The sequence below is a fragment of the Anabrus simplex genome, chromosome 2 (assembly GCF_040414725.1).
Source record: "Anabrus simplex isolate iqAnaSimp1 chromosome 2, ASM4041472v1, whole genome shotgun sequence".
In the NCBI taxonomy this organism is placed as follows: domain Eukaryota; kingdom Metazoa; phylum Arthropoda; class Insecta; order Orthoptera; family Tettigoniidae; genus Anabrus; species Anabrus simplex.
This window is the reverse complement of record NC_090266.1, coordinates 105,614,031-105,626,511: the sequence shown is the minus strand read 5'-3', so window position 1 is coordinate 105,626,511 and position 12,481 is coordinate 105,614,031. Positions and strand designations below refer to the sequence as shown.

General features: G+C 37.3%; 1 protein-coding gene across 2 annotated transcripts in view; it reads right to left on the bottom strand.

Moving 5' to 3' along the window:
* The window catches only part of LOC136864966 (uncharacterized), a 160,228-nt gene that overhangs the window by 147,517 nt on the left and 230 nt on the right, over nt 1-12,481 (bottom strand). The gene's annotated exons all lie outside the window — the stretch shown is intronic.

Below are 12,481 nucleotides of genomic sequence, written 5' to 3'. Positions count from 1 at the left end.
CTTCAGCCCTTTGAAGATCCTCACATACACACTCTAATGGTTCATTAATTATTCCTGGAATGTCCTTCTAGGAACCTGTTTCTGCCTTAAAATACCTATACATACTCTTCCATTTTTCACTAAAATTTGTATGACTGCCAATTATGCTTGCCATCATGTTATCCTTAGCTGACTTATTTGCTAGATTCAATTTCCTAGTAAGTTCCTTCAATTTCTCCTTACTTCCACTGCCATTTCTAACTATTTCTTTCCAGTCTACACCTCCTTCTTAGTCTTTATTTCTCTATTATAATACAGTGGGTCTTTACCATTCCTTACCACCCTTAAAGGTACAAACCTGTTTTCACATTCCCCAACAATTGCTTTAAACCCATCCCAGAGTCTGTTTACATTTTTATTTACCGTTTTCCACCGACCATAAATACTTTAGAAACTGCCTCATGCCTGCTTTATCAGCCATATGGTACTGCCTAATAGTCCTACTTTTAAAACCTTCCTTTCTATCACATTTATTTTTAACTACGACAAAAACAGCTTCATGATCACTAATACCATCTATTACTTCAGTTTCTCTATAGAGCTCATCTGGTTTTACCAGCACCACGTCCAGGATATTTTTCCCCCTAGTTGGTTCCATCACTTTCTGAATCAGCTGTCCTTCTAATATTAACTTATTTGCCATTTGTTGATCATGCTTCCTGTCGTTCGCATTTCCTTCCCAATTGACATCTGGTAAATTCAGATCTCCTGCTACAATCACATTCCTTTCCATGTCGTTTCCCACACAGCTGATTATCTTATCAAATAATTCTGAATCCGTGTCAGCACTACCCTTTCCTGGTCTGTAGACTCCAAAGATATCAAGTTGCCTATTATCTTTAGAATTTCATGCGTGTCATCTTTAACTTTTGCAGTTTATAAACGTCATTTTCCTTGTCCGTATTGAAGATCTACTTGTGATACAATTCCTTTAGTTTTGCCAATTGCCACCTTTTCAATACAATAAAAATATATTACAAACTTACATTTTCATTATGATGTTTACATGGTACATGTTTTGTTTCGCTCCTTTTTGTGAGCATCATCAGCCAAACTATCATTAATCTAAGATTGTATAAGATCATAAAAAAACAATTCTTTTGGTTCAAGATTACACCTATAAAACTAATTGACAATCTTATAACATTTTAAAAATCACACAACAATAAAATTGTCTTAAGTTAACACTTTTTGTCGAAAATCTTCTTCAGTCTAAACATTTTATCGCCGAAATTCATCCGGTGAACATCTTTTAAAATTGTTTAAAAAAAATAAAAAAAATAAAAAACTTTTGAAATCTGTCTAGTTGTGTTGATTACCGTTGCTTAACTTGTATAATTGTCATTAAAACTTCATAACAGTACTGAATATTTTCTGCAGTTGATAATTGTCATTATGGTCGATAGACTTGTTCTCGTTGCTGGAGTAACATTTATAAAATGTATTGGTATTAATTTATATTATCAATGGGGTAAAATTGTTCGTGAACAAACTTGTTGATGAAACACTTTTTGATGTGATATTGGATTTTAAAATGTTCTCGAACGTTCCATAATGGCTCGTTGGTGTATTTTCCTGTCTGTTATCAATAACAAGTAGTTCTCAAGAGGCTAGGAGTAACACCAAACAATTACACAGCAGAAAGGAAAATACACCAACGAGCCATTATGGAACGCTCGAGAACATTTAAAAATCCAATATCACATCAAAAAGTGTTTCATCAACAAGTTTGTTCACGAACAATTTTACCCCATTGATAATATAAATTAATACCAATACATTTTATAAATGTTACTCCAGCAACGAGAACAAGTCTATCGACCATAATGACAATTATCAACTGCAGAAAATATTCAATACTGTTATGAAGTTTTAATGACAATTATACAAGTTAAGCAACGGGAATTAACACAACTAGCCAGATTTCAAAAGTTTATTTTTATTCTTATTTTTAAACAATTTTAAAAGATGTTCACCGGATGAGTTACGGCAATAAAATGTTGAGACTGAAGAAGATTTTAGACAAAAAGTGTTAACTTAAGACATAATTTTATTGCTGTGTGATTTTTAAAATGTTATAAGATTGTCAATTAGTTTTATAGGAGTAATCTTGAACCAAAAGAATTGTTTTATGATCTTATACAATCTTAGATTAATGATAGTTTGGCTGATGATGCTCACAAAAAGGAGCGAAACATGTACCATGTAAAGATCATAATAAAAATGTAAGTTTGTAATATATTTTTATTGTATTGAAAAGGTGCCAATTGGCAAAACTAAAGGAATTGTATCTTTAACTTTTTCGTAGCTTACAAATTCTTCTTTCCTTGAATGAATACTCCCCCTCCCACTGTTCCTATCCTATCTCTACGATACACACTCCACTTCCGTGAGAAAATTTCTGCATCCATTATATCATTTCTCAGCCATGATTCAACTCGTATTATAATATCTGGTAAATATATATCTACTAAATTACTTAATTCTATTCCTTTATTTACAATACTTCTACATTTCAACACTAACATTTTTATGTCATCCCTACTTGATTTCCAGTTCCCTGTTCCCTTACCGCCGCTCCCTAGGTCACCCCGTTTCCCTGAATGTACCTCCCTATTACCCTTCCAAACAAATTTCCTAACTTATACGTACCACTGCAGTTTAAGTGAAGGCCATCTGAGCACAGATCCCTATCTCCTACCCACCTATTAGGATCTAGAAATTTCACTCCCAGAGAGCAAGTGGTAAAATTACACTTCTAAACTGATTTTTTTTTTGCTAGTTGCTTTACGTCGCACCGACACAGATAGGTCTTATGGCGACGATGGGACAGGAAAAGGCTAGGAGTGGGAAGGAAGCGGCCGTATTTATTTTGGTTCTGTGGGAAAGGGGTTCCTAAATTATTAAATGTATTTCAAAACGTTACCTATAAAATTAATCTTTACCGAGCTCGATAGCTGCAATCGCTGAAGTGCGGCCAGTATCCAGTAATCGGGAGATAGTGGGTTCGAGCCCCACATAAGACGTCTGAATTACAAAATAAATTTAAACATAACTTTGTAATGATTAACATAATACTAAACCACCATATAAATACTAAATAACCATATAAAATAATATATGTGTTGACGAATCCTATATAAATTCTGGCATGTAACAACCCCTTTCCAGTCTGCATTAACGCGAGTCTCATATCAGCACAATGAACGAGCAAAACGTCGATTAACGCAGCAGGAAGAATAAAGCAAGCAAGCAAACAAGCACGCTAACCTGTAGCCTGCCCAAGTTGGGCTGAGCTTGACCTGGCCAGGAGTGCATCAGCCTGCCTGTACTGTTGTTTATGTGCAGCTAGCTTGCTTGCCTGCTCTCCAGGCAAGCATGGGCAAGTTAAATGAAGAGTTTGTACACCTCTGATCTTGAGCACCAAGCTTGCAGTCTATATAAGCACATGCTTAAGAAAATTTAATCCTGCCAGATACTGTTAAAATGATTTATAGCAATTCGAGTTTAGGAATTAAATGGTGTTTAAAATGTTCCTTAAAATGAGTAAAATGTTCATGACAAATGCGCTTTTGTAGAATGTGGTGTAACTCGCCAAAAGTTCCAATGTGTTGTCGAAAAATAGAAGAATGGGGCGTATATGTATTATGCGGATAAAGCGAGGCTTTTCGTGGATAAATTTGATAATGATGATGCTTGTTGTTTAAAGGAATTCAATATTATAAGGATAACCTTATCTAGGTCATCGACCCTTAATGGCAAGAAATGAGAAAATGCAATGACAATTTAAAAGTCCAAAATTCATCCACTGACTAGAATTCAAAACGTGATGAGGAATGAAAGGATAAATATGAATTTAAAATAATCAGCGGAGCCAACTCACAATACTGAAAGTTGAAAATAATTCCAAAATCGATCCACTGATTAGAATTCAAAAAGATGACAAACAATGATTACGAACTTAAAACAATCAGTGGATCTGTCCTGCAAAGCCACACCTTCCCAGAAACTATATTGAAAAATTAGCATTACTGACCAAGGGACTGCTTATAAAGCACAATTCTGAATCTATGATTCTTGCTGTCCAAAAAGGTCCAAAATCCAGGTCAATGGCCCCTCATAATGGTACTTATCGCTAGTAAAGTAGAACCATGGTATTTCTCAATTTGCGGTACTAATCAAAAGTAGCGTAGACTCATGGTGTTCGAAACATTAGGGTACTACTCACAAGTATTGTACATTGCACAGGTAACGCAGACCTATGGTGTTTCTCGCATAATGGCGCCACTCGTAGGCAATACAAACCCATGGTGTTCCTCTTATGCATGTACTAATAACAGGGACTCGTACTATCTAGTGGTGTTCCTCACGTAGTGGGTAATAATCACAGGCAACGCAGACCCACTGTCGCTCATATAGTGCTACTAATCACAGGCAACACCCATACCCGTGGTGTTTCTCACAATGGCACCAATCACAGGCAACGTAAGTCTGTGGTGTTCCGCATATAGTGGTACTAATCACGGGTACTGTAAACCCATAGTGACTCACCCACTATTGCTACTAATCACTAGAGCCTGGATTTCCATGTAAATACATGTTTTTGAATAAGCTGGTTACAGTTCTCTAACTTTGCAAATACTAGTTTTATGGCTAAACAATTCCAAATAACTGTTCTTTTTCCCTACATGTTTGCATGTTTTGTCCTTTTCCGGAGAAAATTCATCCATAATGCATATTTTGAAAATTTTGGATTTAATAGCGAATATGTGGATGTTTAACATTGCACAATATGATTTTCCTTCTGACTTTGGTGCATATATAATGATAACTTGCATAATAGTGCATTTTATGAATGTTGGTTTGTAGAATTTGAGACAGTTTTTCCACACTATACAGTATGTCTATTACTAAGAGACAGAGAGAATGTATTCCTGGCATCCTATCTGACAATCAAAGTTAGTACATACAGTAGAGGTCCTAGAACCCAATTAACCAAATACTCTCTTACCTGTTGCTTGAGTGAACACTGACGTAACCCAGGACACCCCACGTTGAACTCTTGTAATTCATGGGAATAAGCTGTCCCAGTTATACATTGTTACAAATCGAACCATAAATTGTGCATTAATCATTGATGGCTCATTTGTCTATATTAGACGAACAAAACAAAACTTGTATCGTACTTTTGTGACACCACGTTACTGAGCTAGCAGCCTACAAACCTTGGTTTTGCACTGAATTCTCTTCCATTGTTATCCTGGATTTTCCTACCCAGAACTCTCACACGTCACTTTGTTATTGCAGGCAATCATTACCAGTTATTGAGGACATTCAAATGTGTGTGCCATCATTGCAAGGAGAAGTAGCTGAGGCAGCTAGATATAAGTTGAACGAAGTGATCCGTTCAAAGACCTGATTTTCAATTCATCAAGCTTATAAAAGACGTATTGTGGTGAATATGCTAAAGACGAACAAACTGACCCCACTGTGTTCCAAATGTCTTCATTTAGGTATGAACTTGTCACTTCTTGAGACGTAGAAAGATCATTTTCTGGGCTTAAGAATGTGCTGACAGGTAAACGGTTGAGCTTAAATCAAGACAATTTGGAGAAATTAGTTGTGCAATGTTTCAAAAAGAACTGAATCTTGATAGTGCATATTTTCCAATTTATCATGCATGTTTTGCTATATGATAGTGCTTGAGGGCATGCATATCTTGATATTTGATAGTGCATGGAAATCTGGGCTCTACTAATCACAAACCTATTGTGTACTACACGCAAGTAAAGGCGACCCATGTTTTTCGCCGCATGATGGTACTACACTCAACTATCAATTTACCGTAATTTGATCAACCGCGTTGCGGCTTAACTGCAATATCAAAAACACTAAAAATGCACGAGTGTTAGGAGCTACAGTAATACAGAATTACAAAGGGTCAATCAATCAATCAATCAATACTGATCTGCATTTAGGGCAGTCGCCCAGGTGGCAGATTCCCTATCTGTTGCTTTCCTAGCCTTTTTCGAAATGATTTAAAAGAAATTGGAAATTTATTGAACATCTCCCTTGGTAAGTTATTCCAATCCCTAACTCCCCTTCCTATAAATGAATATTTGCCCCAGTTTGTCCTCTTGAATTCCAACTTTATCTTCATATCGTGATCTTTCCTACTTTTATAAACGCCATTCAAACCTATTCGTCTACTAATGTCATTCCACGCCATCTCTCCGCTGACAGCTCGGAACATACCACTTAGTCGAGCAACTCTTCTTCTTTCTCTCAATTCTTCCCAACCCAAACATTGCAACATTTTTGTAACGCTACTCTTTTGTCGGAAATCACCCAGAACAAATCGAGCTGCTTTTCTTTGGATTTTTTCCCAGTTCTTGAATCAGGTAATCCTGGTGAGGGTCCCATACACTGGAACCATACTCTAGTTGGGGTCTTACCAGAGACTTATATGCACTCTCCTTTACATCCTTACTACAACCCCTAAACACCCTCATAACCATGTGTAGAGATCGGTACCCTTTATTTACAATCCCATTTATGTGATTACCCCAGTGAAGATCTTTCCTTATATTAACACCTAGATACTTACAATGATCCCCAAAAGGAACTTTCACCCCATCAACGCAGTAATTAAAACTGAGAGGACTTTTCCTATTTGTGAAACTCACAACCTGACTTTTAACCCCGTTTATCAACATACCATTGCCTGCTGTCCATCTCACAACATTTTCGAGGTCACGTTGCAGTTGCTCACAATCTTGTAACTTATTTATCACTCTATAGAGAATAACATCGTCCGCAAAAAGCCTTACCTCCGATTCCACTCCTTTACTCATATCATTTATATATATAAGAAAACATAAAGGTCACTAAAAATTGATGCCTGCTTGGCCATCAGATGATATAGATGTTGATTCCGATAAATTTGCTCATTCAGGACAAATATTTCAGATTCCCTATGGGAATCAACATCTATATCAACTGGAGTGTGTATCGTAGAGATAGGTTAGGAAAGGTGGGAGGGGGAGTTTTCATTCTGGTGAAAGAAGAATTTGTAAGCTACGAAAAAGTTAAAGATGAGACACATGAAATTCTAGGTGTGAGGTTCATTTCTAAAGATAATAGGCAACTTGATATACTTGGAGTGTACAGATCGGGAAAGGGTAGCACTGATGTGGATTCGGAATTATTTGATAGGATAGTCAGCTATGTGGGAAACGACATGGAAAGAAATGTGATTGTAGCGGGAGATCTGAATTTGCCAGATGTAAATTGGGAAGGAAATGCGAAATTGCTATAATCGCATAGAGATTTGTTGTTGTTTTTACATCTTGTGATGTGATACATGTCACAGAACTGATCACACAGTGAACATTCACATTTTTCATTTGGGTCGATATTAATTAATTATATAAGGAGCACTCGAATGAGTATTAAGTTTGTTGTCCCAATTTACATTGTGCTGTATTCTGTTAGAGTCTTTATTCTGTTCTTGCACTTTAGCAGATGGTAGCGGTCGCACTTTTCCTTACACAGTGTACAAACACAGTCATCTGTTGGATTGTGGAATTTTGTCTTTGCGCATATTTTGTGGTGGAAGCCATGTATTGCATATCTTGTTATGACATGTCTTTGCTCTTGAAGTTGCTTGGTCCAGTTTCGATCGATCTTTGTAATGCACATTCGTGCGCTTTTCTAATAATAATAATAATAATAATAATAATAATAATAATAATAATAATAATAATATCGTCTTAGATTCTAATAATGGCCTTCGACATAGAAAGGGATTCAGCGATGGAGGGTCACAGTAAAATGATTGAATATATATATATATGTAAACATTACACATTTTCCAGCTTCTTATAGTTAGCTGTTGATGAAGGTGCCCCTAAGTAGTTCTTGTAATTTCCACCCGCAGCAGCACATTTTTTACGTATGGAGCCTATAGGTCTGCAGTCTGGTTTTATTATCTTTGCTTTTGCAGTTACCCGCCCATTTGGAAGTGGTTAACAAAGTCTCTTAGTGCATTGGCACTGCCGGTGGCTCCAGTTAGCCTACGCAGTGGCCTCCACGGTATGCACTAGCCAGCGTATTGGTAAGTGTGCTAGGTACCAACTGATGAGCCCACCCTAGCACATGAGGGCGAAACGCTGGCAACCAAGAATGAGCTAGCTGGAAAATTTATAATGTCCAATAACGGACCATTTATATTGGTATAACACACTCCAGTGTCGTGAGAAAATTTCTGCATCCATTATATCATTTCTCAGCCATGATTCAACTCCTATTACAATATCTGGTAAATATATATCTATTAAATTACTTAATTCTATTCCTTTCTTTACAATACGGTACTTCTACAGTTCAGCACTAACAATTTTATGTCATCCCTGCTTGATTTCCAGTTCCCTGTTCCCTTATCACCGCTGCCTAGGCCAGGGTCAGGATAACATTGCCAGGATGATGCCATCATCAAAAAACTTGTTTTGGGAAACTTGAGAAGAAAAATAAAGAAGTGTTTCTCGGTACAAAAGCAGAAAACCATGACTGATTAAATAAAATTCAGGAAACTCAATTGTCAAAAATAACCAGTGTTTCGCCACAGTGCAACATGGGCTCATAAGTGCGATACCGCACCTTCCCAAGAGACTGGCCAGCTAGCACGCCAGTAGCAATACCACTGCAAACTATACATGTGATGAGCACAATGCAGTGCCAACGTACAAGGGGAGAATTGCATCTCCACTTGCTATATTCGTTTATAGGAAGGGGAGTTACGGATTGGAATAACTTACCAAGGGAGATGTTGAATAAATTTCCAATTTCTTTGCAATCATTTAAGAAATTGCTAGGAATACAACAGATAGGAAATCTGCCACCTGGGCGACTGCCCTAAATGCAGATCAGTAATGACTGATTGATTGATATATATGCCCTCCCGGGCTAGCATGCATGATTATTTTCAGAAACAGTAAAGTTAGGTAGTCTGAATATTTTTCTTTGCCTTATTAGTTTCAACGAGAAGTGCTGTTATATTTTTTAAATTTTTGCAGGTTAACCGCAATTTTACTTATCCGGGAAGCCTTAACTCTACAGTATCCTGGTTAATCAACAGTTGAGTGTAATCATAAGTAGCTTCATGGTTCTAATTCGATCATCCCTTGGTCGGCCCTTTTAATTGCCTCTTACGACAAGCAGGGGATACTGTGGGTGTATTCGTCTCTGTACCCCACCCACAGGAGGTGGATAAATTTGAAATATGTTCCTCCCTTCCCCGCTGTATCCTACTGAGAGGCAATATGCGAGACGTGTACAGCACCCTGTTAAGTTGAACAGCTGTTAGGGAGGGGTGGAGTGACGTGTAGGCTGGAGGAGTATTGTTATGGTTGGACGGTGAAAGAAGGAGGGTGAAGGGAATTTATGGCGTGTTTCTTATTTCTATTATATCTGTTTTATGTGTCTTTTTGGTAATAGTTTGTAAAATTCATCAAACAGCATATTTGTGTTTTCTGTAATTTCATTTATATTGCAATTAGGGTTTGGCCTTTGATCCAGCTGTATGTTAATACCTTGTAAGAGTCAAGACAGATATGAAACAATGAAATTTATCAACTGTTTCAGTGCATACATCCTGGCCAGAAGAGGTGCAACGTCATACTGATAAGTGGGATCGTAATGCCAAGTTCTTTGTAAATTTTACTTCATTTTGTAATCACTAAAATAATATCACATACCCTCTCAACACATGAAGTTTAATTTTGTATCCTCCTCCCCTTCTTGGTACTACAATTTTCTGTCAGGCCGTAGTGTATTTTGTGTTTCATCCTAAAGTATTTGATGTACAGCATGATAGAATTTGGAAGCTTCCTGTATTCTGTTGTTCATTGTATTGTCAGAGGACAATGGTGCGTGGGTACCACCATAAAATATGCAAGAATATGTCTTATCACAACCCAAGTGAAAACTGCATGTGCTCGTTATGTGGACAGTTCTATGATATATATCACATCACAAGATTTAAAAAAGAACATAAATCTCAATGTGATTACAGCAAAGACTAAAGTAATCAACAATTTACGTAATGCACATTCGTGCGCTTTCCTGTTGATAAAGGTGAACAGAGATATCACATTTTAACTCCTCAAAATGCCTTAGAACTCAGCTGGGATTGTACCTGCTATCTTGGAAACAAACGGACAACTAACTGACTGTATCACTGAGGTCAGCAGTAACACCCTTGGACAACAGAGTCAGTGTAATGAAATACATGAATATTACCTTTAAATGCTTGTTGAGGAGAGGTTTCTTCAATCGCTGATGCTAGAACCTCACCATCCCACCCCCATAAAAACTTGCTTCTATAGCCAAACACAGAGAAAACCTGCACTATTACCAACAACCGTCCACGGAACACTCACTAACATCGGATGCATTTTATGAAACTCCCATAATTGAATGCAGTTAGCCACAATGGTCGACTTTACCTAACGAATGGATCCTAACAAAATAGTTATAACTTCAATTGCACCGCGGGCACCAACAATGTGGGCCAATACCAATAGCCGATACAAAACCGAGCCCCCGCTACCCCTCCCTTTAAGACACTTTCTGCTAAACACCCCTGACGAGTTAGACTAATATTTTTTTTATCACTAGCCAGGACATGCTCAAACCAATAAAGACATGCTGTATAAAGTGTCAGTTTGAAGCATATAACGACATTCCTATTGGCATTCTCCTCCATTATACTTAGGGCCACAAGTGTAGGAGTCTGATGTTTAGCGCTAACAGTAAGAAAAATTGACTAAACGCTGCTTGAAAATAGTCTGTTGTCATGGCAATGATCCCAGCGATGCCACATTTTAGGGACATCATCGCCACATGGCTTAGCTTGCTATTATCACTTCTGTGATCATTCGTATTACCCATTACTCTTGTACCTGTTAGTTTTCCTAATGTTATTTTTGAGAATGTTAATTTATTTTTGAGTTAATAAATGGCTAGCTGTACAATTTCCCACTCAAAGTTCAGAAATATACTGCCAGAACCAAGGGAATAAACAGAAATACTGTTTGGAGCGACTCAACAGGGAAATTCATTTCCTGGAAGAGAAGCTATTCACAAGAACCTCATTCATATTCAGACTGATTGTGGGTCTTGTACACAATAAAGTATAATCTTATTCTTGAAGCATCCCATTAAAAACCAGTGTTAAAAAAATACAAATAATAATTACATACATTCATCTATATAGACTCACGCCTTTCACCATTCAGTCTGCAAGCCTCTGCGAATTTACTAACCACCGCCACAATCCTCTACTAGTAACCAAATTAGCCTACTGATCATGCTGCTTGTTTAAAGGGGCCTAACATTAGATCATCAACCCCTAATGGTACGAAATGAGACGAAATGCAATGACAATTTAAAAGTCCAAAATTCATCCGCTGACGAGAATTCAAAGCGTAATGATAAAGAATGAATGGATGAATATAAATTTAACACAATCAGTGGATCCGACCCGCAACGCCTCACCTTCCCAGAAACTATACTAAAACAATAGTATTAGGCCTACTGACTAAGGAACTCCTTCCAAAGCACAATCCTGAATCGATGATGCTTGTTGTCTAGAGGGGTTCAAAATCCAAGTCAATGGACCCTCATAATGGTACCTATCACTAGTCAAGTAGAACCATGGTATTTCTCAAGTTGTGGTACTAATCGAAAGTAGCATAAACTCACGGTGTTCCAAACAGTATGATACTACTCACAAGTATTGTATGTCGCACAAGTAACGCAGACCTATTGTGTTCTTCACGTAATGGCACCATTCGTAGGCAACATCCATCTCTATTTCCTGAACCAGTTGTTCTAGAATTCCACCACGTCAGTTAAAGGAGGGTGATCATAAGAATGATGCCTTTGAAATGTGATGTTACTGCAGACTATTGAATATTACATGGAGGGAAAACTTACAAATGCATGACGTTTTTAATTGAGGATCTTACATTATTTTGGACAAGTAATAAAAGAGAACAACTTTAAGCTCTTAATAATAACGGGCAAGAGAAATAGCACTACACCTAGGAAGAAGACTTCCTCTAAGACCAATAACAGTATCCAAACTGTTGCAGCAAAAGACCACAGGTAGACAGATTGTGTTGCAGGCATGCCCCACCCCCCTGACAAGTGGCACGGATCAAAGGCAAGGCGTAACAAGAATTAGCCTCGAAATGCCCTTAAAAACAAGCAGATAAAGGAAGTGTGTTCTCTTTGTATGAGAACTGAACTAAACTAAACAATATTTTAAATAACTTACAAATGTATGAGTAACCTAAACAACATTTTAAATAACTAAAAAATATAACTTATTCCTTCTCTCACTCATAGGGAAACAAAATGCTAAACTCTCCTCAACCAA